Source organism: Chelonia mydas, chromosome 4, assembly GCF_015237465.2.
Source record: "Chelonia mydas isolate rCheMyd1 chromosome 4, rCheMyd1.pri.v2, whole genome shotgun sequence".
In the NCBI taxonomy this organism is placed as follows: Eukaryota; Metazoa; Chordata; order Testudines; family Cheloniidae; genus Chelonia; species Chelonia mydas.
In genome coordinates, this window is record NC_057852.1 from 26,796,712 (window position 1) to 26,824,623 (window position 27,912).

A 27,912-nucleotide genomic window follows, 5' to 3' on the forward strand; every position below is an offset into this window, starting at 1 on the left:
CAGAGAAAATTGCTGTCTGAATTGATAACATTGCTTAGCTGAAAATAAGTCTGCATTATTTAAATGTTGGTCAAATTCCAAGATCTTTATTTTTTTTTTAAATGAAGTGACACAAACGTCTTGTCAGTTTAAAAAATTCCAACAACGCAGGCAGCAGGTTTTTAAGGCTGGAAAGCAATCATTCCTGTTTTTAAAGAGTGCAACAGTAATAACTGGCCCAGAGCATATGTTCCCTTAGTAAAACGCATGGAAGGGGGCCTATAATGGGGAAGTCTTCATTAGGTTCCCATGGAAGAAGCAGGAATTACAGCCACCAAGCCCAGCTGATCTCAGGGATCCACAGGGAGCACATGACCATCTGCATGGAAGTCAGGTGCTTCCAAACTGGCACTAGTGCCCCCTGCAGTTCTGGCCCGCCCCATGTCAGTGTGGCACATAAAGGCCATACTGCAGGCTTTCTTCTACTAGCAGCTGACCTCATTAAACTGGGTTTCCCAGTGAGGGGAGGGCTACAGAAAAGAGAACTGAGCATAGGTGTTCCCACTAGGTGCTGAGACCCTTTCTGTAGGGGTCGGGAACGCGGGGCTATGGTGCTCTGGCCATTTATGTCCTCTTCACATGCCGGTTTAGGGGGATTGATCACGCTGTATTTTCAGCTGCCTTGCAATTTGTTTGCAAGATTTGTCTCATCACCCAGGACAGAAAATATAGGGACAGTCCCTCAGCTGATGTAAATGTGTGTTGCTCTGTCTGAGAATATAACCCATAATATTTTTTCTTCTCATAACAGGTCACTTTTGTCAGAAAAATCACATTGCCTGTAATGTGGGATGAATATAAGAGTCAACGCTGAGGCAGCAAGGGCCTGATTCTTCTCACTCTGGTGCAAATCAGGAGCAACTCCACTGAAGACCAATGGTCTCTCAGGCTGCTCTAACTTGCGTCAGCTGCCTGGCGTGGTGCAAAGTCAGCATAGTATCAGGGGAGTGTAAAGGTTGGTTTAAGGCACTTTTATCTTCCCCCTTCCCTCCTAGCATGCATTGCACAGTTTGCTCCTCAGCTGTACCTGAAGATGTGGTCCAATGTATGTATAAGCCTTAATCTGCAGGTGTTAAGTAAAGAGGACAAGGAGGGAATTGTATGCTAATAATATTTTGTTGTTGCTAGGTTGGTAGCAGCTTGCTAAAGTGGCCTGCCATCAATTGATATTTATAGCAATGTATAAAACATAGTAGTGACATCCCTTTTAAATTCAAAAGCTTTAGCTAATATTACTGTCTGCATTCAAAGCAGAGCTCAGTGCCTAAAAGCTGGTCAATAAACATTTTAGTACTACTCTATTCCAGTGATCTGAATTCAATAATGTTACCTTTCCAGAAGCTGCAAAATGGAAAGTGAAAGAATGATTTATGAAGCTTGGCTATGCATGGCCAGATAAGAAAACTTTAACTGATGCTTGCAGGATTCTCTTTAATGAAGTACAAGTTGCCAAGATAAGTTTAGGTAAATGAAGCCTCTGTCACAATATGTTACAGCAGAAGAAATGATAGACAGAGCAGAGCAGATGGAGGTTATTACAGAACAGTGGATCAAGCAAAGTAGTCTAGGTAACTGCACAAAGATGGAGCAGATGCATTAACATTATTATTATAAACAATTTGATAATACCAACACACATTTATGAAATCCGTTTAAATTAAGCATAGCAGGCTTCTTTGTTTAAGTTGTCACTTAGCCCTCAGTGAGATCATATGTCTAACCCACCAGTTCCGTTCAAGTAAACTGCTCCTATTTAATACAACCTTCTTTTTAAATGTGGCTGTTAGTCTCAAACCCCCTCAGGTTTTGCCTTTTCAAGATCTTTTGTTAAGAGTGGCTTCCTGTTTTGTTGACAATCAACAAATGCCATTCAAAATGATGCAATTCCTGTCATCCTTGTTTTGAACATCCTCACGTGAAATGCAGCCTGGCATTGTGAATTAAACGAGGTTGGTGGGTGTACCTGTGTTGCTGGTGCTTAACAATCAGAGTCCATGCTTAGACAGTCAGGAGTCTGCTTACGTGTTGTCCTAAGGAGAGGCTTGGAACTAAGTCAATGCACCAGCTGCAATTGTATTCTGTCCATTGTAGTATTCCCTGCTGGATAGTGAGATGGTATTGGAAAGAGCTGGCTCAGGACAGAGCCAACTCTATTGTGACACTTCACATTCAGCTTGGACATTGAATAAACCATGGAGGGTTTCACTGAGTCCTTGAAACCTCACAAGAAGGAGGAGCATTTTCTCCACATCTTGTATTTTGAAAAGTCAGGACATACTGTATAAAGGAATACAGTATTTAAGAGGGCACTGCCAAAGCTAACAGACTCAAATTTTCAATTCATATAGCACCTCGAAAATGGAGTTTTGCTCCAGAAAAAAATATATCCGTGCTACCTTCTCTGCTGGATGACCTGCCAAATGAGCACAGAGCCACTGCGTTACTTTGCAAATGTGTATGGGATCAGATCTCCGCACTCATGTTACACAGTTCCTCCACGCTGCCAGTCTGCTTTGTTCTTGTTTGAAGGCAGGGTATTGAAAACCTGGCATTGAAGAGCTTTGCTATCTATAGTACTCAGACAGCAGGATTCTTCTATCCAGTATTTTAATACTCTGCCTTCTCATAAGAAAATAAAAGATGTAGAATGGAGCATGTAACATACCTGTATCTGGAAACTGAGACACTGCTGGAAAGAATAACTTCAGACTGACCAGGGCTGGCAGTATCTCTGGCACACTAAACTCCAAAAACTGCTTGCTGTTCTCATTCTGTTTATACCAAACCACCTACTCTTCTCCCCCTCCCCCCCAAGTCTTTCAATGAACATTTTCTTCCTCCTAGGTTTCTTCACTATGGTCTCCCCTATTGAAGACTTCAGTCTTCAGCCTTCAAGGGAATTAAAGCCACTTTTCACCATCGTTTTCTCCTTTATCAGGGTGTCAGGAGAGACTGGAGAGAGGGTGGAAAAGGAGAGGTTAATAAGGGAGTGTAGAAGTAGCAAAGCTGGCAGAGATAACGCTGTTGTCTCAGAAGGTCCATTTTCCCTGTGGCTAATAAGACATCAGTGGTGATATGCATTTTCATTGGATAATTCAGCTGTGCTCTTGTCATGTTCTGTAGGTGTCATTGTTTCACTAAGACATGGAATTCCTAGTTGGGACAGGAATGCATTTCGCTATAGAGCCAGTTAGGTTAGTCCTTGTTTTCTCGGTCTTCTTCATACTGTCTTAAACTAATCAGTTGATAGTTTTATGGAGAGAATTGTACAGGGAAGTATCAACTGAGTGCCCCAAAGTCATTTAACTCGGTTTTATTTTGTTTTTGTTTTCTTTTTCCAGGATAGAAGCTTTAATAAAGTATTTTGTAAATCTCTTACACGTGTTCTGCTCTCTTTTCTTTTATTTGAGACAAAAATCTTCCACCCTACAAAGAACTAAGAAGTCTGACTTGGTTTTGATTTGTTATGCTTCTTGTAACAACATAGCCTGTGTGTAAATGAGAGAGATTCCATTCAGATGGCACAAGCAGCTTAACGTTCCTTGTGGCTTCGTAATAATAGTTTCTAGCAGTACTTTTTTATCCTTGCAAGTCTTCTTTTCCTACTACTGTGTATAAAGACAGCCAAAAGCTCTAGAGAGAGGGAGAGAGAGACCAGTAATTTTATGTAATTTAGAATTAGCCAGTTGTATTTTCAATAGACAATGTTTGTCAGTTTTGTTACAGCTAGGAGGACATAATAAAACCTAAGATTTATTTTGTGTTCAAAAATCTGAACTTTATCTAAGCTCTATAGAAGTAGCCTCCAAAGGAAGAAAAATGAGTTTCTGCATCATTTGGCTCACACAATGGAATATTTTCTTCACAGGCTAGTTAGAAATGTTGCTTTTAGTATTTTAATAAGTCAGGACAGAATATCAGCAGTTGCAAAACAGAATGAGATCTATTATTAACAGACATCAGAAATCAGTGGAGTATCTTCTAAGTCAGAGGAAGGAAGGCAAGAAGTGCCAGCCCCGTGAAGGCATGTTTAGAAGCTTCAACAATACTTTGTGCACCTATCATAAAAATAAATAAATGGCCAGAAGTGGGTGGTATGGTTGTGGATTTCTGCTGAAAGTTCAATGTGCCCGAGTTTGTTTGATTGCATTGGCATATACCGTCACAATACCATAAAAGCTAAGCGTTCTCTTTTTTTTTTCTGAAAAGAAATGACAGTCTATGTTGTCTCATTTTTTTACAGCTGAATTGCTGCGAGAAGATGCCCCCCTCAAGCATGTTTTTCTGGGTTCAGAATGACTTGTAGGTCCTCTGTTATGCCCGCAAGATTATTACTCCTTTATTTGTAGAGCACTTAGGAGTCCCAGTCATGGACCAATACCCCAGTGTCCTAGGCATGGTACAAACACAGCATAAAAAGACAGTTTCTGCTCCAGAAAGCTTATGATCTAAGATAAGAGAACAGGTGGATACTGAGAGACAGAGGCGGGGAACATAAGGCACATCTGGGCATCAGCATGGAAGCCTAATGCTTCTGAGAGCTCTCTGGAATGATATTGTTGTGCCACCCTTTGCAAGTGAGCAGCATTTGCTCCTCCTGTGCCTGGCCAGCTCTGCTTCCCAGTGTCGGGATGGGAGACAGGGCTGTGCCTTGTCCTTGCTCCCCATCTTTAGAGAGACTGGCACAATGCAGCCTTGCATGCAGGAAAGCACAATGACTTACTATGCTCAGCCCCTACTAACGTCCAGGAGGCTACCTACACACCTGTTTGGCAAATCTTAAATAATGAAATGTTCCCTGTGATTCACAGCATGATTTGTCAAGTCAAAATTCAAATACTAATCCATTTCAGGTTTGACTTGACTCAGTTTTGACCTTCAAAATTAAGAGCTGAATCATACATATTTTTTCTTGTATTTTGGTTTGAATGATTCATTCAAGATGTTAGCTCAATTAAATAGAGAATTTAATCATAATTAGTTCTGAGGTAGGGGAATTAATTTTGAATTGCATGAGCATCTAGAACTTCCAAAGCATGAACAACATTTTTTCCCCAAATACAGGTGAAAATAAGGAGAGGACAAATAGAGATGGCTTTATTTAAGTCTTATCCACATTGTGTTAATCTCTAAGGTGCCACAAGTACTCCTTTTCTTAATTCTGAATAACAAACACTCCAAGTCTGAAGATGGTGACTTCAGAGTTTTTAAAAACAAGGTTCTTTTTTAATCATTTAGTATTCATTAACTTTGTTCAGAAAAGATTAACATAGCAAACAAGCGGAGATATTGAATGAATATATTCAAATATCCCATTAGTTGATGTAATAATTGTAGAACTCAAACTAATTCCAAAATAATTAGAGCAAAACAAACAAAACAGATGACAAGCTGAAATGTCTCTAAAATAACACACAGGATTAGACAAAAAGAAAAGGAGTACTTGTGGCACCTTAGAGACTAACCAATTTATTTGAGCATAAGCTTTCGTGAGCTACAGCTCACTTCATCGGATGCATACTGTGGAAAATACAGAAGATGTTTTTATACACACAGACCATGAAAAAATGGGTGTTTATCACTACAAAAGGTTTTCTCTCCCCCCACCCCACTCTCCTGCTGGTAATGCAGAGTGGGGGGGGGGGAGAGAAAATCTTTTGTAGTGATAAACACCCATTTTTTCATGGTCTGTGTGTATAAAAACATCTTCTGAATTTTCCACAGTATGCATCCGATGAAGTGAGCTGTAGCTCACGAAAGCTTATGCTCAAATAAATTGGTTAGTCTCTAAGGTGCCACAAGTACTCCTTTTCTTTTTGCGAATACAGACTAACACGGCTGTTACTCTGAAACCTAGGATTAGACAAGACACTAGTCACAGTGAACTGTGTAATAAGTGACGCAACTACCACTGGTTTATGCAGGTGTATATCTTGGTATCTCATGTTAAGTATGTCTCGGAATACCCAAATAAAACTGAAAATAATCTCAGAACTGCGTAGTGAGGATTCTCTACATTCCTTGTCAGCATAGAATTAACTAAATAGAAACAAAATGTTGTCATAGTGATATTTGTTTAGTCTTGTGTATGTGGTTTTCATATTTAGCTATTTCTATCAGGGGCAGGTGAGGTGTTTTCAGGTTATTAGAAATAACTTTGTAGCTTTGAAAGAAACCGTAATGCAGCTCGTACTTACAAAACAAAATAAGTCAAGAGGTATCGACAGATGAGGCTGATTCAAATTCCATGTTGAGTCAACACCAATTTAATTGTAGAGATGGAGGCATCTGAACAAAATGGCGAACAAAATGGCTGAACTGTTTGGCACTCCCCTAAATGAGTTCGTGTTCCCTTACTACTGTTGCAGTTCCAGAAGCTAACACAGTCTTTTAAGTCTTGTTGCTATCCAATACATCCTAGGATTTTTCTTGAATTAGATTGCCCTGCTCTCTGCATATACTACAGAACTTTAAAGTTGAAAATCTTAAAATGAGTAATGATTTCTGGGTGCAGGACATCTCAGCACTGACACACCCAGTTATCCATTAGATATTCTGTCTCTGTCTTTTTTGTTTGTATGTTTGTTTTTTCCCCCATCAAACTCACAAACACTGAGCTGATCACTTCTGTAGTTCTGGCAAGTCTTGAAAGACCCACTATTAAATTAATCTTCAAAAGCTGACACACTCTCTATTTTTCCACTCATACCCCATATTTCCCCCCTCAATTCTTAAATTTAAATTCTACCTAACTAGTTCCTTTGCAAACCAAGTCAAGTGGGATTTAAGATACTCTGGGCTGTCATACATTTTGCTGTTCACAATGAAGGGATTAGAATTCTTACTAAGAGGTATATTGCCAGATCAAAGTCTAACACAGATTAAATGCTATAGGGTGACAAAATGAGATTTTGAAGAACTAAGCTTTCCATACAAATCAAAAACTTAAACAGTGTGGAAACAGGTTCTGTAAAAGTCCTTAAACTTCCTCTGTATCTATTTTTTGGTGGTGGTGGGGTCATAGAATCATAGAATATCAGAGTTGGAAGGGGACCTCTGGAGGTCATCTAGTCCAACCCCTGCCCAGAGCAGGACCAATCCAACTAAATCATCCCAGCCAGGGCTTTGTCATGCCTAACCTTAAAAACTTCTAAGGAAGGGGATTCCACCACCTCCCTAGGGTGTGTGTGTGTGTGTGTGTGTGTGTGTTTTAAAGCTACCTTGAGAGAATCCTTGTCATAGAAACATGACATTGTATTGTAGTGGGCAAAAATAACAAAAAAGTTAAACTTTTCTGTCCCAAGGAGAGTTTGTGTTTTGCAGATTCTGGACATTTTATGGTATGTACTTGTTTGGTGCTACAATCAATGTGGTGGTGGTTTTAATGTATTGTAAATAAACCATTGCATAGAAGCAGTGTTAGAAAACGATATTTGCTATCATTTGGGCACACTTTCAGAGAGAAGCTTATGGCAGATCATCTTAAATAAACTGAATTCTATTTGTATTCCTTTATAAAGAATGAAAATACCATAAATCTGTAACTTTGTCTGTAAAGATAGGAATGGAATGGGTCATTCACACCCAGAGCCAAATTTTCAATGGTGTTTCAACTCCTCTTCTGGACTTGTGCATGAAATTTTGAACATGCAATTATTTGAGTCCACATATAACTGAACATGGATACCTAATCACCTGATCTATGGGCCAAAATTCCATCTGTAGCACCAATTCCATTCCAAGGGGGTACAAAGAGCTGCATGTTCAAAATAGCAGGTGCAAATTTGAAGACCGTTTTGAAGATTTGGCCACGGACAGACACACATACCCCGATATTAAACCACTAACTAAAGTCACAAACTCATACCACAGAATTAAGCAAACTGAAACAAGGCTTTAAAGAAGTTTAGCCCCTTTGAAATGAAATGAAACTGGGATTTCTGGCTATGTAGCACATGGCAACTAGTTGGACTTTTTCTTGTGAAAACAAATGGAAGAACTTCAAAATTGTGTGGACTCCCTTCAGGTTAAATGGAAGAACAACTCCAAGCTCTATGGAGAAAAAGAGAAATGGAGAGACAGGCAACTTAAACTGAAGTTGGAATAACTTCAGCTCAATTTTTTTTTAAAGAGTAAAGAACTTGTGAAAGCCCCATGTCAGTAGAGTGAAGTGGAGAATGTCGTCTTGTATGTTTGTTTCATATGATAGTAGGTATTATGACATAGGACAAGTTTCTTTTATTAATTAATTCCCTAATCCTTTTGATATTTGGTCTGACTTTTTTTAAAAAAAAATTAAATTCAAATTTGTATTTAAATTCAGATTTTCCTGGGATTAAAATGCACATATTCTGCTTGCTTTGTTATCTGCACACAAATAGCTTGATGAAGGAAATGTGTATGAAGGCGTTATGCTAACAATGATTAGAAATCAGAGTTTTTCCCTTAAGTATCTTATTATTCAAGTGGGCTGTAATTGTATTGATCTCTAGCACAAATGTACAACATAGATTTTCTGCTGTATTCCTTCCAAGATCAATACAAATGATTTTCAGAAAAGGGATCCAAATCAGATGGGAGCTCCCCATACGCTGTAACCTCTTATTATATTTTCTAGTCACTGTCAATATGCCAGCCTTTGGAAAGAGTTAAAAATCAACTTTCTATGTCCATAAGAAGTTGTTAAGCCCACCTCCAGGTACAGTAGGTCACTTTCTTCCCTTTTTTTCCTTAGACTCTTATTAAGAATGTGTTTCTCTGGGCACAAACTTAGAGGACAGGTTGAGCCTTGTTGAAAATTTGTTTTGGGGGGTGAACTAACTAACTACACTTCATGACTGTGCAGGACACTTTCTGCTGTGTGATTGCTGATTTTCTGTATTCCGGGGATTTAACTGGATTCTTACTAGTTCTCTCCTAAGTATCACTCTCCCCAAAGTGCCATTTTCAGGGGAAATTTCAAATAATTTTAAAGTTCCTCAAGAAATCAAAAAAGCTCAAGGGCTAGGTTTTTAAGAGTTCAGCACCCAGTAAGCTCTGGAAAATCTGGCCCCAGTTGTAGATGTTGAGTGCTCATAAAAGACTGGTCCTCAAAACTTTTTGGAGTAAGCCAATGGGAGCTGCATATATTCTGAGGTGGGAGACTTGGACTATGGTACTGGGACACAAAGTTAACTTTTCTTTAGGATCATTCAAGGATGCACTAATGTTGTTGGAAATCTTAAGAGGCATGATGTGATATGCCTTACCTTAAAGCCCTGTAAAGGAACTAATTCCTTTGTTTGTACCATATGGTGTCTTTTGTGGAAGAAAATCCAGATGTCGATACACACACTCAGGGTGTAGATTTAGGGCTCTTTTATGAGCAGAGCTTCAGTAGTCTGCTCGTTCTGAGCTCCGGTAGAAGAACATCTTTGATTACAACAACATTGGCCTTTAAAAAGCACACCTCTCTTTGTGGTATGCTGGAATGTATTTAAAAGTTAAGACTATAGATCTCGCTACACCCAGAAGGAAGTGCTGATGTTCACTGTTACTTCTTGGCAACTTCTAATAAAGCACTTACCTTTGTAACAACACGGATTTCTCTGTGATCCTGGCTTCTGCCTGTACCACAACATGACATGTAAGAAGTGAATGGATCTCCTCTTCAGAAAGAAGAGAAAAGCAAGGGGAAAGAATAAAGAGTAAGGGAAGTTCCTGTTCAGAGTGTGTAGGATTTGTATTTCTCATTTCAAAGCATAGAAGTCGGCCTCAAAACTGGCTATGCTGCCAGAGCTTAGAGGGAGAAGAGCAGAAATAGCTCTGACAAAGGTTGTAAAGGCAGGAAAAGCCAAAATAATGAAATCTTCTCAATGTTTTACACCATCTACGAACTGAACTAGTATCCGAAGGTAATATCTCATTATTTCAGCCTAAGAAAGGGTTCCGTGAGGCACTTTGATTTCCTGGAGGTATATAAATAAAATGCTAGAACCCTTAACATCCCTAGTTTATAGTTAAAAAATGAAAATGGGTAAAGGAGATATCCTGAGCAAAATGCTCTTCAAAGTCTTTGGTGAGGTAGTAGAGCCTTTAGATGCCTTAATTCTAGTCAAAGATGCATTCCAGGTCATAATCCAATGAGTGATGACATTTATATTCTTAGCCAATATACATCTAAGCAGGGGCATATGTGAGTCAGAGTTTCAGGAAAAGTATTCATGACTTGGTACTGCACAACATTTTTATTAAACTAGAATGGTATAAAATTAACATGGCACATATTAAATGGATTAAAAACTGGCTCACTGATAGGTCTCAAAATGAAATGATGAATTGGGAATTGCCTTCCTCTGCATCATGGCGCCCAGGTCACTTGCAGGCTTAAACTAGTATAAATGGTGGATTCTCTGTAACTTGAAATCTTTACATCATGATTTGAGGACTTCTGTAACTCAGCCAGAAATTATGGGTCTATTGAAAGAGTGGATGGATAAGGTTCTGTGGCCTGAAATATGCAGGAGATCAGACTAGATGGTCATGATGGTCCCTTATGACCGTCAAGTCTGAATCACTGTGCAGTTTGTTTCCAGTGGGGTCATGTAGGGATTGGTTCTTGGCCTACCCTAATTAACATTTTAATCAATGACCTATTGGGAAAACATAAAATAATCACTGATAGTTTGCAGATGACATTCAAACTTGGGGAGTAGTAAATAAGAAAGAGGACCGGTCACTGATACAGGGCAATCTGGATTGCTTGGTAAACTGGCCACATGCAAACAATATGCATTTTAATATAGATAAAAGTAAACACATACTTATAGGGACAAAGAATGTAGGCCATATGTACAGGATGGGGACACTCTCCTGGGAAGCAGTGACTCTCTGAAAAAGATTTGGGGACTGTGGTGGAAAATCAGCTGAATACGAGCTCCTAGTGTGATGCTGTGGCCGAAAGGGCTCATTTGACCCTGGGATGCTTAAACAGTAGAATCTCGAATAGGAGTAGAGAGGTTTATTTTACATATTTTTATATTTTATTTGGCACCGGTGTGGCTGCTGCTTGAATACTGCATCCAGTTCTCTTGCCCACCATTCAAGAATGATGTTGATAAACATGAGAGCTCAAAGAGCTCAATCTATTTATCTTAACAAACAGAGAGTTAATGGGTGACATGATTGCAGTATGTAAGTATCTATAAGGGGAACAAATATTTAGTAATGGACTCTTCAATCTAGCAGAGCAAAGTATAACATGATGCAATAGTTGGAAGCTAGACAAACTCAGGCCGGAAATAAGTTGTATGTTAACAAAGTAATGGATTCTGCATCATTGACTATTTTTAAATCAAGATTGGATGTTTTTCTAAAGATATGCTGAAGGAATTATTTTAGGGAAGTTCTATGGCTTGTGTTTATACAGGAAGTCAGACTAGATGGTCACAATGGTCCCTTTTGGCCTGGGAATCTATCAATCTATAAAAGTCAGATAAATGTATTGTTTTGGCTGATTTCAGAACACAGGGAGATACTTTTGTCTTTTCTCCATATTTATTTCTTTCTCTAGGCTGAAATTTTGCAAGTTGCCTAAGGGTTTGGATGCCCAATTCCCTTAGGCAAGTTGCCTAAGGGTTTGGATGCCCAATTCCCTTTAACTTTCATTTGCTATTTAGAGCCATATGACTGACTACTGGTACTTGGAGTATCCTAATCTATCTTCTTAGTTTTTTACCTCCTTCACAAGAGTATGGAACATCACTGTCATCCCAATACACTTGAGCCCTAGACTTTGAATCTGATAACTGAACATGTCTTGGGCTGACCTTTAATGCTAATATTGTCTTGCTACTTCTCTGACTCTCATCTGTTAACATGTGGTTCTACAAAGAATTTGCTAACACAGTAAGCACGACACAGCACTTGAACTAATGTACACATTGTCCCTCTCTCCCTTATTTTATTTCCTATTTCAGTAGCTGTATAGTTGTCCACCCTCAATTATATTTTTGACCTCGAGCTTAGTTGGGATGTTTGGAATTACAAATTCATTCCTATTTCAGACTCCTGGTTGAGATAAAGTCCCTAGGGCTATGAAATTTTGTTAAATGCCAGAGCTACAGTTCATACTGTGTTGTATTTAATTAGGATTTCAAGTAACTAACTAACTTTCTCTCTCTGGTCTTTAAGTCTGTGTGTTAAATATTTTTTTTTTCTTTTTTGAAGGGCTTTGGAAATATTGAGCTATGGTATAACACCATCTTTTTGCACAACTCAAATTGCAATTCATCTGATATATTCACAAACCTTTTGTACTGTATTAGCAATGATCTAATACCTACTTTTAATACTAACAACTGCCCAATACAAATTCTGATAGAAATATTTTGATTAGCATAGCATACATCAAATTATTCAGAAATATGTTTTCATGCAATATAATGTGCAGAGACAGTATGTATTGCCAAAAGGGCAGATATTATGATACCATGAAACATTGCATGTACTTTGCTACTAATACATTAATTAGGGCCTGATTTTTTTCCAGAAGTGCTGAGGATCTGGATCTGCCATTGATTTCAACAGGACTTTTGGGTGCTCAGGTTTTCCGAAGATCAGGAGTGAAGTTGGTCACCTTTTAAAAAAAAGAAAAAAAAATCAAACAAGAAGTTTGTTTTTGTTTGTTTAAAAACAACAACCACAAAACCTGTAACCAGCAGAAATGTTAGTTGGTGTTTGAAAAACTGTGTGGAATGATTTAAAAAAAATCCTGTTTAAAAATAGGTTTTCCAGCTACTGTAGGGCTGTTTTCCTGCATTTGTCACTTTAAAATGTTAGTGTATCACAAGTCTGTGTCCCAGTAATCCTTTTACTTACATTCATGTGAAATGAGGAGGAACTCAGTTATTGAAGTTGTCTGGTGTACATGACAGGAGAATTTGGCTGTATGTAGACATAGGTTACAACATAGTATACTTGGAAAGGGTGCTTCTATGAAGTATTAGAAAGTTCTCTCTTACAACAGGATAACTCTAAACCAGTGGTGGGCAACCTGCAGCCCATGGCCCTTAAGGGTAATCTGCTGGCGGGCTGCCAGACAGTTTGTTTACATTTGCATCTCCACCCGCAGCTCCCAGTGGCCGCTGTTCACCGTTCCCAGCCAATGGGAGCTGCAGGAAGCCGCGCGGGCTGCAGGGACGTGCTGGCTGCCACTTCCTGCAGCTCCCATTGGCTGGGAACAGCGAACCACAGCTACTGGGAACTGCGGGCGGCAGTGCAAATGTAAACAAACTGTCTGGCGGCCCGCCAGCAGATTACCCTGACGGGTCACAGGTTGCCCACCACTGTTCAAAACTGTTGAAGGATACAGCAAACACTGGAAAAAGTGACCAACCTTCACTTTCCATGTTAGTTTAATAAACACTGATCACCACTAATGTTTCCTAGGCCTGTCTGTGAGTCCATTGGAAGAACATATCGAAGAAAAACTCAACACATTATAATAGGGAAAAATAGGTTGAGTCTCAGGAAATCTTTCTGTGAAATTAGAGTACCAAGTCGTCCCATTAGAAATGTGGTGCAAGTTTCATCAAATGGGACTTATTTAAAATCAGGCTGGACAAAGCAATAAAAAAGCCTCATCTTGGAGGGACCAGCTCTCCGCTGGCAGGCATCAAGGGTGGCTTATCAACTTTTGGAGAGTTGTCCATTTCCCCATTACTTCTATATTTTTTGTTTGTGGTTCAAACATGTCACGTTACAAATCATTCCAAAAGTGCGAAAAGAAAAATCATAGAATGCATTTGTACGAATCAGCCCCGAAACATCAGGTACCAAAGATGACTGGATAGGAAAATGAAGTTCCGATTCTATGGACGCAATTAAAAATAACAAAACACAGCAGGTGCCCACAGTTAGGTTCCTAAATCTATATTAAACCACCAAAAATACGTGGCTTGATTTCCAAAGATGCTGAGACCCCCAACAGCTCCCACTAAAGTCAGGTGTTAGTCTTGGTGTTCTGGATTGCAGCCTTCGTTATTTATACAGTGGTGACTTTGTCACACGCGAAGTTGTGATGTCATGTATTTTGCCTTCCTCTGTAGTTGCTCTATAAGAGCACTTCTGGTAGTACCCCGTAGTGCTGTTGTCCGACATACAGTTCAGTAGCAGTAAGACTTCATTGCTGTGAAGTCTCTTACAAGAGAATACAGTTTTCTCCAGTGTGAGCAGTAATAGTAGCCTGAGAACATCAGCAGACAAAGAGGAGAATTCTCTGAGTCAGAATTGCTCTGCACACAGTTCCATCTCTAACTTATTTGATCCAATTAAACATTTTAATTTTTGATATGGTGTTCATATTTATAGGGGCTCTGGGAAGGTGAAAGTCAATTAATACAAATGCTGAGAACGTGAGTGGACAGACCTATTACAGTGGTACCCACATTTTGAAGCTGAACCCCTGCTTCAGGAAAATAAAACCTGGTTGTGCCCTTCCCCATTGCTACCCTGCCATGTGATGATGAAGGGATACAGAAGAGGAATGGTCCAATGGTGACTGTTCTTGCCTGGGAGGTAGCAGACTTAGGTTAAATTCCCTGCTCTATGACAGGCTTTCCATGGGCCGTTGGGCAAATACTTTCCTAACTCAGTGCAGTATTAAAAGAATGAATACACTGAAGATTGAAGTGCTCAGATTTAAAATTTTTATTAAAGCTAATCTTAAACAATTCTATAAAGACATAGGTTGAGAAAAGTGTGTCTGTACATCTGGGTATAGTGCTTCCATTATCCATAAATACAAAGTTTGTTTTAAAAGTCATAAGATACATATAGGTTTCAGAGTAACAGCCGTGTTAGTCTGTATTCGCAAAAAGAAAAGGAGTACTTGTGGCACCTTAGAGACATACCAATTTATTTGAGCATGAGCTTTCGTGAGCTACAGCTCACTTCATCCGATGAAGTGAGCTGTAGCTCATGAAAGCTCATGCTCAAATAAATTGGTTAGTCTCTAAGGTGCCACAAGTACTCCTTTTTTTGAAGATACATATAGTGCATAATCAGCAATAACCCAAATTTAGGTGACTAAATTTAACAATACAGTTTAGATATTAGTATCTATGCTGATGAGGGCCAAATAAGTACCTTAGCTAGATATCTTCACTTATACACCTTCCACATTGGCTGGCTATCTAGTCCTTCTCTCCCTCTCCACACTGCTCTCACTTTGAGAAATCTTCCTAATAGATTTCCCATCCTTTCTTGCATCTTTGAGCAGTAAAATAGTTAACAATATTGATATTTTAAAATAACCGTTGTTGGCATCAGAGTAATAGCACTTATTGAAATGTATGGGGCTATTCACTCCTCAGAGCTATTGTTTCAGGCTGTCTACAAATGCAGGCAGACATCTCTGCATTAGTTAAACTTGCTTCACAATGTGAAGCTATTCTTCAGTTAGAGACTGCTTTTTTGTCCTTTTTTTCCCCCCTTTCTTTCTTTTTTCCCCCTTCTCTTTAGATGAAAGTTGAGATTGGAAAATAACTGAAATGTCTGCATACCACAGCTAGTTCTTCATGACTTTTGTTCACAAGCCTGGAAGAGTTGCATTCAGAGAGCGGTGGGAATATATATTTTGAAGTATGCTTCCCTGTGCCCGGCACCTAGGAGGCATTTTATCTTCCTAGGAATAATTCTTCCCTCCGTAGCACTCTGATACTGAAGATGTTTTTCATTCATATGACTCGAGCCATTTAATGGGATGGGATGTATAGGTGATGTGCAATGGGCCATGGAAGAAGCTGCAGGTGCTTCCTAGAAGGATCGGCAGTTCTTCACTGTCAGGATTTTTCACCTTGGCAAATCTGTCTCCATATTCTGTTCTCTCTTGCTCACTAGTCCCAGAATCAAGGAAAACAGCAGATATTAACATTTAGCTGTTCTCGTATAGATTCAGCATTAGCCGTTTGTTTGATTAGCAGCAATTCTTCAGCAAGATGAAGCTTGAAATGTTTTTGGGCCAATCTAATATGCTGAGTTGTCTCCTGTGCTTTGGAATCTCAGTTCATTGCTGGAAACTGGCTCTGTGCTCCGTGCAAGGCCTCATGTTACCATAGGCTGTTTCTATATAATACAGGATGCAATTACAGCTAATGGGACAGAGCAGCTAGTATCTGGTGTACACAGACTTCTACCAAATTGGAGTCATCACATCTCCAGAGATGCAGTAAATCTGTTTTGTTCGAGAACAGAGTCAGTTTTCAAATGGGTGACTAAAGTTAGGCATGCAGCAAGGGATTTTCAAAGGTGCCAACAGGAGTTGGGTACACAACTCCCATTCAATGCCCTAAAGCTACTTTGAAAATCCCAGCTTTAAATCCATATTTAGATACATAAATTTGAGGCTTGATTATTATTTTTTTTCCCCCAGAGGTGGTGAATGACACAAATGACAGCTCTGAATGTTCAGGAGCTCAGGAAATCAGGTTATTTATTTAGGAGGCTAAATATAGATTTAGGTGCCTAATTTTAACCAATCTGGTTTAATGTTGGCCCAGGTGGTTGGATCTATAGAAAATTGAATCACTGAATGTAAATTTCCTCATAAAAAGGTTTAAAAGGATATGCAGAATAATCTAAATAGTATGTTTAATAACCATTTTCCTGTCTACAGTATGTTAGGAGGCTTACTCCTTCACCCACTTACTTCCCTGGTCCTTCTCGCATGAACAGAGAGCAACAATACCCGAAGTCCAAAGATGCAAACAATTCAATGTTTATTGGGGTGAACTTCCAGCAACCGTGATTCCAGTTTCCTTCCTTAGTGTCCCCCTTCCCAGCTCTGACACCACAAAGCCTTACACCTGTGTCCCTGTTCCCATTCCTGCCCTTAGCCAAACATGATTCCAATTTCCGCATCCCCATTCCCTGTTCCCATTTCTCCCCCCCACACCCACCCACTTCCTGATTGACTGCAGACTATACAGTGAAACTTGAGTTCTGCTTTGCTATACCTTAACCAATCATTTTCCTGAAATTTAACTAACCAATCCTAACATATTGTAACATGATTATGTAACCAATTATATCCCACCACCTTAATTAGTTTACACCCAGCAAAATTAATTGTACAGCAGATAGGAACAATCACAGAACCAGACAGAGATTATACAGACAAACAATAGCAAAGTGGGAACTATAATGACAAAACAATACAGAAGTGATGATTTCACATCCCAGCTATTCATAAGTGAGTTCTTGCCAGACAGGATGCTATCAAACTAAGTTTCCTTTTACATTTTTGAGGCACTTCCCTTTCTCTGGGGGTGTTAGGAATACGATCCTGTCCTGATAGTGCCTAACAGCCCAATAGCACCTTCTTTCAATGTGACTAGTTTGGAATGTGAGGAGGTGACCGGTCGCTTCCCGGCTTATGGCTGCCTCTGTTGCTTAGCCAGAGGCCTTAGCCTAAGAACAGGGCCTCAGACTGTCACAGTAAGAGAAGACTCTTACACCAGCAGACAGTGATTTAGATTCTTTTATACTTTTATAACTAGCCAAGTGATAAGAATACACCTAAATTCTTAGAGTATAGGCCTTTACAGACAGGTCTGAATATCTATATCCTAACACAGTAATGCCAGATTTGTCATAGAGTGCATTATCACTTGTCTAGTCATTATAGATAATACAAGAAATAAATCAGTGTTTTAGGGAGCAGTAAATTTTTTTATATTAATGACCAAAAGTTGTTAGGGTCACTGGTTCCAGTGATAATCTATATGTATTAATGACATATTCAAAATGCCCATTTTCTATACTGCAAAGATTTATGGCCGTTTGTGGCTCTGATGAAAAATTACAAATGACCATGAAGTAAGTCAGCTCTGCCTAGGTGCTGACTGCACCATATTTAGTTGCTTATATAGAAATAATCTCCCTACCAGTCACAGCAATTCATCAGGCGTGAAAGCACGATAGAGGTTAAGGCAAAAAAGAATTATTATGGCATTTGTCAGTAACGTCTGATCTTGAGAGGCTGTGCAGATGGATATGCAGATGTGTGGAGACAGAAGATTATCTTTCCATCATCTGGAGAAATCTCCAGAGTAGCTAGTAATTTCCAGCAGGGGGTTAGGAGCTGCCACAAGCCTGTCCTTTCCAAGCCATTGGTGATAGCTGAATAAAGGGACTAGCAACTTTTGATTGGTTGCTGTTGCGGAGCAATGAGGAGCTGTGATGCTTTCTAAATAAACTTAGAAAAAATGAATAAATATAATAATTTCTTCAAACACTTCTAAACACGTACTAAGACATGGTGATTAGTCACACAATGTACTTTCCAGATAGGAACAGGCTCATTCAGTTTCATTGCTGCACATTCAATAATGGTTAAAGTCAGCAATTCTTATGGATGCTCCTTGATTCTGGTTTAGTAACATGGTACCGCCTTTAAAAAAAAAAGAGGGGGGTATTTTATGGATTCAATATCTGCATTTTGCTGAGAAGGAAACAGTAAAATGTTTGTTGGGGTCTAATGTTTTCCAGGAATCTCTTGGCACAAATCTTGTTTGTTTTAAAAAAATCAGAACTGATTCTTTTCACGTTACTATGTATAATAGACAGAATGAGAACAAACAGGCATGCTGGAGTGAAATCAGAAAGGCTAAATCACACCTGGAGTTGCAGCTAGCAAGAGATGTTAAGAGTAACAAGAAGGGTTTCTTCAGGTATGTTAGCAACAAGAAGAAAGTCAAGGAAAGTGTGGGCCCCTTACTGAATGAGGGAGGCAACCTAGTGACAGAGGATTGGGAAAAGCTAATACACTCAATGCTTTTTTTGCCTCCGTCTTCACGAACAAGGTCAGCTCCCAGACTACTGCACTGGGCAGCACAGCATGGGGAGGAGGTGACCAGCCCTCTATGGAGAAAAGTGGTTCGGGACTATTTAGAAAAGCTGGACGAGCACAAGTCCATGGGGCCGGATGCGCTGCATCCGAGAGTGCTAAAGGAGTTGGCGGATGTGATTGCAGAGCCATTGGCCATTATCTTTGAAAAGTCATGGCGATCGGGCGTGGTCCTGGAAGACTGGAAAAAGGCGAATGTAGTGCCCATCTTTTAAAAAGGGAAAAAGGAGGATCCTGGGAACTACAGGCCAGTCAGCCTCACCTCAGTCCCTGGAAAAATTATGGAGCAGGTCCTCAAGGAATCAATTCTGAAGCACTTAGAGCAGAGAAAAGTGATCAGGAACAGTCAGCATGGATTCACCAAGGGCAAGTCATGCCTGACTAATCTAATTGCCTTCTATGATGAGATAACTGGCTCTGTGGATGAGGGGAAAGCAGTAGATGTGTTGTTCCTTGACTTTAGCAAAGCTTTTGACACTGTCTCCCACAGTATTCTTGCCAGCAAGTTAAAGAAGTATGGGCTGGATGAATGGACTATAAGGTGGATAGAAAGCTGACTAGATTGTCAGGCTCAATGGGTAGTGATCAATGGCTCCATGTCTAGTTGGCAGCCGGTATCCAGTGGAGTGCCCCAAGGGTCGGTCCTGGGGCCGGTTTTGTTCAATATCTTCATTAATGATTCATAGATTCATAAATACTAAGGTCAGAAGGGACCATTATGATCATCTAGTCTGACCTCCTGCACAACGCAGGCCACAGAATTTCACCCACCCACTCCTACGAAAAACCTCTCACCTAGTTCTGAGCTATTGAAGTCCTCAAATCGTGGTTTAAAGACTTCAAGGAGCAGAGAATCCTCCAGCAAGTGACCTGTGCCCCATGCTACAGAGGAAGGTGAAAAACCTCCAGGGCCTGTTCCAATCTGCCCTGGAGGAAAATTCCTTCCCAACCCCAAATATGGCAATCAGCTGAACCCTGAGCATATGGGCAAGATTCACCAACCAGATACCCCAGAAAATTCTTTCCTGGGTAACTCAGATCCCACCCCATCTAAAATCCCATCACAGGCCATTGGGCCTATTTACCATGAATATTTAATTACCAAAACCATGTTATGCCATCATACCATCTCCTCCATAAACTTATCGAGTTTAATCTTAAAGCCAGATAGATCTTTTGCCCCCACTGCTTCCCTTGGAAGGCTATTCCAAAACTTCACTCCTCTGATGGTTAGAAACCTTCATCTAATTTCATGTCTAAACTTCCTGGTGGCCAGTTTATATCCATTTATTCTTGTGTCCACATTGGTACTGAGCTTAAATAATTCCTCTCCCTCTCCGGTATTTATCCCTCTGATATATTTAGAGAGAGCAATCATATCTCCCCTCAACCTTCTTTTAATTAGGCTAAACAAGCCAAGCTCCTTGAGTCTCCTTTCATAAGACAAGTTTTCCATTCCTCGGATCATCCTAGTAGCCCTTCTCTGTACCTGTTCCAGTTTGAATTCATCCTTCTTAAACATGGGAGACCAGAACTGCACACAGTATTCCAGGTGAGGTCTCACCAGTGCCTTGTATAACGGTACTAAAACCTCCTTATCCCTACTGGAAATACCTCTCCTAATGCATCCCAAGACCGCATTAGCTTTTTTCACAGCCATATCACATTGGCAGCTCATAGTCATCCTATGATCAACCAGTACTCCAAGGTCCTTCTCTTCCTCCGTTACTTTTAATGATCTGGAGGATGGTGTGGATTGCACCCTCAGCAAGTTTGCAGATGACACTAAACTGGGATGAGAGGTAGATACGCAGGAGGGTAGGGATAGGATACAGAGGGCCCTAGACAAATTAGAGGATTGGGCCAAAAGTAATCTGATGAGGTTCAACAAGGACAAGTGCAGAGTCCTGCACTTAGGACGGAAGAATCCCATGCACTGCTACAGACTAGGGACCGAATAGCTAGACAGCAGTTCTGCAGAAAAGGACCTAGGGGTTACAGTGGACGAGAAGCTGGATATGAGTCAACAGTGTGCCCTTGTTGCCAAGAAGGCCAATGGCATTTTGGGCTGCATAAGTAGGGGCATTGCCAGCAGATCGAGGGACGTGATCATTCCCCACTATTCAACATTGGTGAGGCCTCATCTGGAGTACTGTGTCCGGTTTTGGGCCCCATGCTACAAGAAGGAGGTGGAAAAATTGGAAAACGTCCAGCAGAGGGCAACAAAAAAGATTAGGGGACTGGAACACATGATGTCCACCTCGGGTTGCCAATGACACCATGTATTGAAGCACCTGGTTCTCCAGAATAGCTTACAACATGGACAGGCCCTCCCTTTCCTGAAATTGCACAAAATCATAACTCCTCTTGTAGTTCCTGAACATTCACAGAGCTGCTGATCTCTGGGCAATTCTGAAAGCCATCATACATCAAGTCCTATCAGCATCAATTCAGTTCTTTGCTGGCTTAGGGCCAGCTCCGAAAATCCCTCAATCTGAAAATGAGGGATTGCATCAGCTATGTCATTATCAATGCCAGGTACATGTGTAGTACACATACCCTTACCAACCTTCTTACCCTGGGTGACCTGGAGGACTAGTGATTGATAACATTTACCACCATGTTGTTACTCCAGAAACAGACCCTCTTGTTAACAAACTCTGTTTCCTAAATAATCACTGCCACAAAAATGGGGAAAAAATCCAGGAATGTTACACACACACACACACACCCCTTTTTGTATCCACACAGCCCCTGCCTTGATTGGGCACAGACCCTGCCTTGATTAAAATATCCCCAAAATGGTTCCTTGTGAAGCATCTACATGGATCTTCAAATCAGCCTCAAGTATCCACTCCTTCCTCCAAAATGATACCTCATTAAAGTGGCCCTTGTAGGAGTGCTGTACAGACAGAGAACAAAAAAGATGGTCCTTTCTAGATGGAGCTGACAGTTTAAATAGTGAGAATTATGTAAGTGTTTGTACAATCCTACCACAATGCTCCATTTCCTGATCAAGCCATTTAGGTGCTGCCATAATACAAATAATAGTTTTTAATGTGAAAATAGCAAAAATGTTTAAGGTGAACTCTAGTGTAAGAGAGAATTGAATTATGCAAAATAAAACTGACATTTCATGCCAAGTTCTGCAAAATGAAAATGTTGGTTTTTGTGCATTTCTAAAATGACCACCATAAAATTATTTCTGGCTAAGTGTTTCAAAAACCAGTAATGATTTTTGGGTGCTTTTGTTTTAGGGGTCCAATGTAAGATGCCTTAAAGGGGCCTAATTTTTTTTTAGAAAGTGATGAATGCTTAAAAAAAAATTAATAACCAGTCCTTCAGGTTTTTCAGGATCGAGCACCATCTGCTGAGCCTGAGGACTAGCAGCCCAGCCTCCAGGCAAATTAGCAAGCTCAGCTGTGTTGTGGTATGACCACCTGGTTGGCTGGCCTGCTCAGGGGAGCCAGCAGTCTGCTTTTAAGCTCAGCAGCAGCAGCAGGTGGCTGGCTGCTCAATGCTTGGCCTGCAGCTGTGGTTTCTCTTGCTCCAGTCCTGCTTTTGCCCTCTTCTGCTCCTGCCTAGATCCTGACCCATGACTCTGGTTCCATCCCTTGGCTCTGCTTTTTGGCCCCCTCAGCCTGGCTCTAACTGTTGAGATGGACTACCTGGGCCTGACAAAGTTAGGTCAAGTTGTGTACCAAGGACCATTAGTCACTTCTGAAAATCATGTCTTTTTAAAATTAAAATAGCCTTCAGTTTTGATGGTCGGTGTATTCTTATGATCTTTAACAATTTATGCTGAATGGATCCTTGGTGTTACTCCACTGAAGTCCATGGAGCGCTTAATATGGACCATTAAGTTGTTGTGAATAACACCTGGTGTCACTTTACATCCCTATGCATAAAGAGCAGGAAGACTTTTTTACCACCATCTGCTGTTATGTGAGTCTTGTTTCCTTATGGCATTATGGGAGAATAAGGAGACAGGGAAATGGGAAAAGAATGAGACTAATCATGCTAGGAAATGTCAAAGAGCATTGCTTGCCACTGGCTTGGGCTACAATAAATGTTACACAGCCATTTAAGCTAGACAAGCTGCTGTACCCTGTCCCAGACAGGAGCAGGAGAGAAGGCCTCAAAGCGGACTAGAGTTGGGAAAGCAGCATATCAGGGGGGCTGCAGGAGTGGCAAATCAGATCCCTTTTTGCAGTACTCCTTCCTACGTAGTCATTTCCCATTTTGCATGTGTGCAACTAATTGTACCTTCCTAAGTGGAGTACTTTGCATTTGTCCTTATTGAATTTCATGCTATTTTATTTACTTCAGACCACTTCTCCAGTTTGTCCAGACCATTTCAAATTTTAATCCTATCTTCCCAAAGCACTTGCAACCCTTCCCAGCTTTGAATCATTCACAAACTTTTTAAGTGTATTCTCTGTGCCACTATCTAAATCATTGGTGAAGGTATTGAACAGAACTGGACACAGAACAGATCTCTGCAGGATCCCACTCAAGCTAAACGTGCATATTGACTCCGAACCACTGATAACCATTCTCAGAGAGTATCCAACCAGTTATGCACCCACTTTATAGTAGCTCCATCTAAGTTGTATTTCCCTAGTTTGTTTATGAGAAGGTCATGCAAGACAGTATCAAAAGCCTTACTAAAATCAAGATCTATCACATCTACAGCTTCCCCCATCCACAAAGCTTGTTACCCTGTCAAAGACCGCTATTAGGTTGGTTTGACACGATTTGTTTGTGACAAATCCATGCTGTTACTTATCACCTTAATATTTTTGAGATGTTTGCAAATTGATTGCTTGATTATTTGGTCCATTATCTTTCTGGGTACTGAAGTTAAGCTGACTGGTCTGTAATTCCCCAGGTTGTCCTTATTTCCCTTTTTTATAGATGGGCAATATATTTGCCCTTTTCCAGTCTTCTGGAATCTCTTCCGTCTTCTACGTCTTTTCAAAGATAATCGCTAATAGCTCAGATATCTCCTCAGTCAGTTCCTTGAATGTTCAAGGATGTATTTCATCAGGCCATGGTGACCTTGAAGACATCTAACTTGTCTAAGTAATTTTTAACTTGTTCTTTCCCTGTTCTAGCCTCTGATCCTACCTCATTTTCACGGTCATTCACTGTGTTTGGCGTCCAATTGCTTAATCACCTTTTTGGTGAAAGCAGAAACAAAGTCATTTAACACTTCTGCCATTTCCACATGTCCTGTTATTTCCTCCCACCACTTAGTAACAGGCCTACCCTGTCCTTGATCTTCCTCTTGCTTCTAAATTATTTGCAGAATGTTTTCTCGTTACTCTTTATGCCTCTAGGTAGTTCAATCTCATTTTGTGCTGTGGTCTTTTAAATTTTGTCCCTACATACTTGTTATGTTTATATTAATCCTTTGTAATTTGACCTAGTTTCCACTTTTTAGTAGGATTCTTTTTTGAGTTTCAGATGATCGAAGAGCTCCTGGTTAAGCCAGGGTGGTCTCGTGCCATACTGCCTATCTTTCCTATACAGTGGGATAGATTTTGCTCTTGTGCCCTTAAAAATGTCTCTCTGAAAAACTGCCAACTGTCGTCAGTTGTTTTTCTCCTTAGACTTGCTTCCCATGGGATCTAGCCTACCAACTCCCTGAGTTTGCTAAAGTCTGTCTTCTTGAATATGCATGGCATACTCCACTTTAGGAGTAAAAGTCCCATGGAAAGGCAATGGGACTTGTGCTCCTATGTCACATAGGCAGTTTTGAAAATCCCACCCTTGCTGGAGAATCATGTCCACAGACATACTAAAGGTATCGGTTCTATATAAAGGTTACTGGGGCTGATACTTCTCTCCTTACACTGTTGTACAATAGGGTTCAACTCACTATTTTCAATGAAGAACTCCTGGTTTAAGCTGCTAAGGGGGGAATCCTATACATAGTGGGGCTAAGCATGGATGTGGGGGTGATACTGGGCCAGGGCTGCTTAAGAGAACTTCCAACTTATCAAAGAAACTAGGAGCCTTTGCAAATAAAACACACTTTTTTTTTTTGGAGACTTCTTAAAATCTTGTTTTTGCAAAGAAAGTGTCACAGCACTCTTTAGATAACTCCCACAAAACAGCTCTGTTTACAAACTGGCATAATCACAGTTTTATTTGCCCAGATAGCAACTGAAATAGTGTCTTTCCTGGTTGGCTCAGAACAGACAAGTAGGTGGGTGGATGAGCGAATGTTCTGGAAAGAATTGGCCATAAAATGAAATTTGTGAATTCTCCTGAAGGACAAACAGTTATGGTTTAGGTTGTTTTCAAGTTTTCTGTGGTTGACCAAATGGCGTCAGATTAAATCAAAAAATTACTCATGAGATGTTTTTTTTTAAATAAATAAATGATGTTGCTTTTTTCTATTTCTCCACTTTTGGATATTAAATACATAGGAGTATAACTTGCACACAATAAGCACCGTTAAGAAGTCAGCATGTGTGTCAGTGGTTACTGACAGAATACAGGTTTCAGAGTAACAGCCGTGTTAGTCTGTATTCGCAAAAAGAAAAGGAGTACTTGTGGCACCTTAGAGACTAACCAATTTATTTGAGCATAAGCTTTCGTGAGCTACAGCTCACTTCATCGGATGCATCACTTCATCGGATGACAGAATACAGACAACACCGCAATACTTACCACTTGCATTCTTCCCTATACTTCATTATCCAGAGAGATTTTGAGATATGCATATGGTCAGTAAGCAGCACACACAGCTTCCATGAGGAAGCTATCTGGGACTGATCATGTTCAGGTAGGGAAGCTAGGACTATCTCTGTGGTGACCACACCGTAAAGGAGTGAACTGCTATCTCGTTTGTTTGTAATGATTGAATTGCATGCTGAATTGCTAGCAAAATGTTGCTTCTAGCCTTTTTCTGTGGAATCCCTTTCTTCTGCGGAACTCAAATTGATATTCCATTTCTGTGTCTCCGCATATCAGGCCATGGCACAAGCCAGATCCATCTTTTTTTTTTTTTATATTTATTTATTGACTGATTGATTGTGACGGGGCAATGCCAGATGGCTATAGAAAAGTAGTGGGAGATAAATATATTAGCTCCAGGCTAAACAAATCCCTGGTACCAGGTAAGTGAAATGGCAGCTGCTCCAGGTCAATTAAGACACCTGGGGCCAATTAAGAACTTCCCAGAAGGCAGGGAGAATGCTAGGTTGACTGGGACACCCGAAGCCAATCGGGGCTGGCTGAAACTAGTTAAAAGCCTCCCAGTTAGTCAGGTGGGTGTGCATGTCAGGAGCTGAGGGAGGAAGTTGCACTGTTGGAGATGCTGAGTAGTACACACCATATCGGGCACAAGGAAGGAGGCCCTGAGGTAAGGGTGAAGTGGAGTTTGAGGAAGTGAGGGCTGCTGTGGGGGAAGTAGCCCAGGGAATTGTACATGTCATGTTTCTAAAAGGTCAGCTACCATAGCTGATACTATTAGGGCCCCTGGGCTGGAGCCCGGAGTAAAGGGTGGGCCTGGGCTCCCCCCCCCCCCACACCTTTGCACCCTGATTAATCACTGAGACTGGGAGACAACAGAGACTGGGCAAGGAAGGATAAGTTCTCCTCACCTCCCTCGCTGACTTATGATGAAAATGGCTCAGTAGACTGTGACCCTTGTCTCTAGAGAGAGAAGGGTTACGTGGAGGGTCACAGTGAGCCTCTGAGGCTAGCGAAATCTGCCAGGAAATGCGGGACCCACAGCGGCAAGGACAGAGCTTTGTCACAAAATATATATAAGAAAAAGAAAAGTAGAGGAAAAATAGGGAGAGAATAGAGAAAGTGATATCTATCTATCTATCTATCTATCTATCTATCTATCTATCTATCTATCTATCTATCTATCTATCTATCTACTTATAGATATTTATATCACTTTCTCTATTCTCTCCCTATTTTCCCTCTACTTTTCTTTTGCCATATCTTTCTTTCTTTTTGACTATCATTTTTTTTTCCTCTCAAGTTTAGGATTCTCTTTCCATGTTCCCCTCTCACCAAAATATTACATGATCTTAGGACTAGAATGGTATCCAGTAGTAATTCTACAGAGCCAGGCTGCATGCACTGAGTGCTTTGGGACCAGAGGAATGTGAGCTGATGAGGTACTACCAGAACCTGCAACCTTTGATTTACGAGCTGCTTTTGTTGCCAACTGCATCAGCAGTCACTGAAGAAGCAGGAGATGGCTGACAGATGCCTTTCAAAGCACAACCTGTTGATTTAGTTCAGGAGTACATTTTAAGTGGAAATCAAGGTGGATCCCACTCTCATTGTTGTCCTCCTCTGTCCCATGTCCCTCACACCTTGACATAGGATTAAGTCCCCCTTGGAGAGGAGGATAGGGGGACAACTTTCAAGTTGGGAAACACTGACACCATGTCCCCCCCTACTGGGGCTATGAACCTCTGTGAAAGTTGGGGAAACCTCTTGGAGATTTCTCCTTGTAAGCTGCTCTCTAGTTGTGTTTGTTTTCCCCATCTAGATCTGTTCTGTTGTTCTCCACACTAGTCTGAGGGTAGCCGATGGGTCTTTTGCCCTCGGCGAGATAGGGAAATTTTCTTTTTCTAACATACAAAAACTGTTCCAGCGGGCAGAGGAAATCAATTTGTGATTCAATGGCCATGAAGGCAGTTCAGCAACGTGCTGTGGGGAATGGGGACCATGACAAGGCGTTGAAGATATCCTGGTCACCCACTGCAGCTAACGAAGTCCCCAGCCGTAATGATTCTTCCAGAGCCGATAGTGGGACTGCCACTCTGCAACGGCTTTCTCACTCAAAAATTTCCCGCACAGGTTTTCTCACAACTCTCATTTCATGAATAACATCTTATCAAATCTCACCATCATTCACATGTATCATTAATTGAAGTCCTGTGGTGTTGGGAGCATGATGAAGTGATAGATGGAGATGACCACTGGCAAATCCACTGGCAGTCATAGCC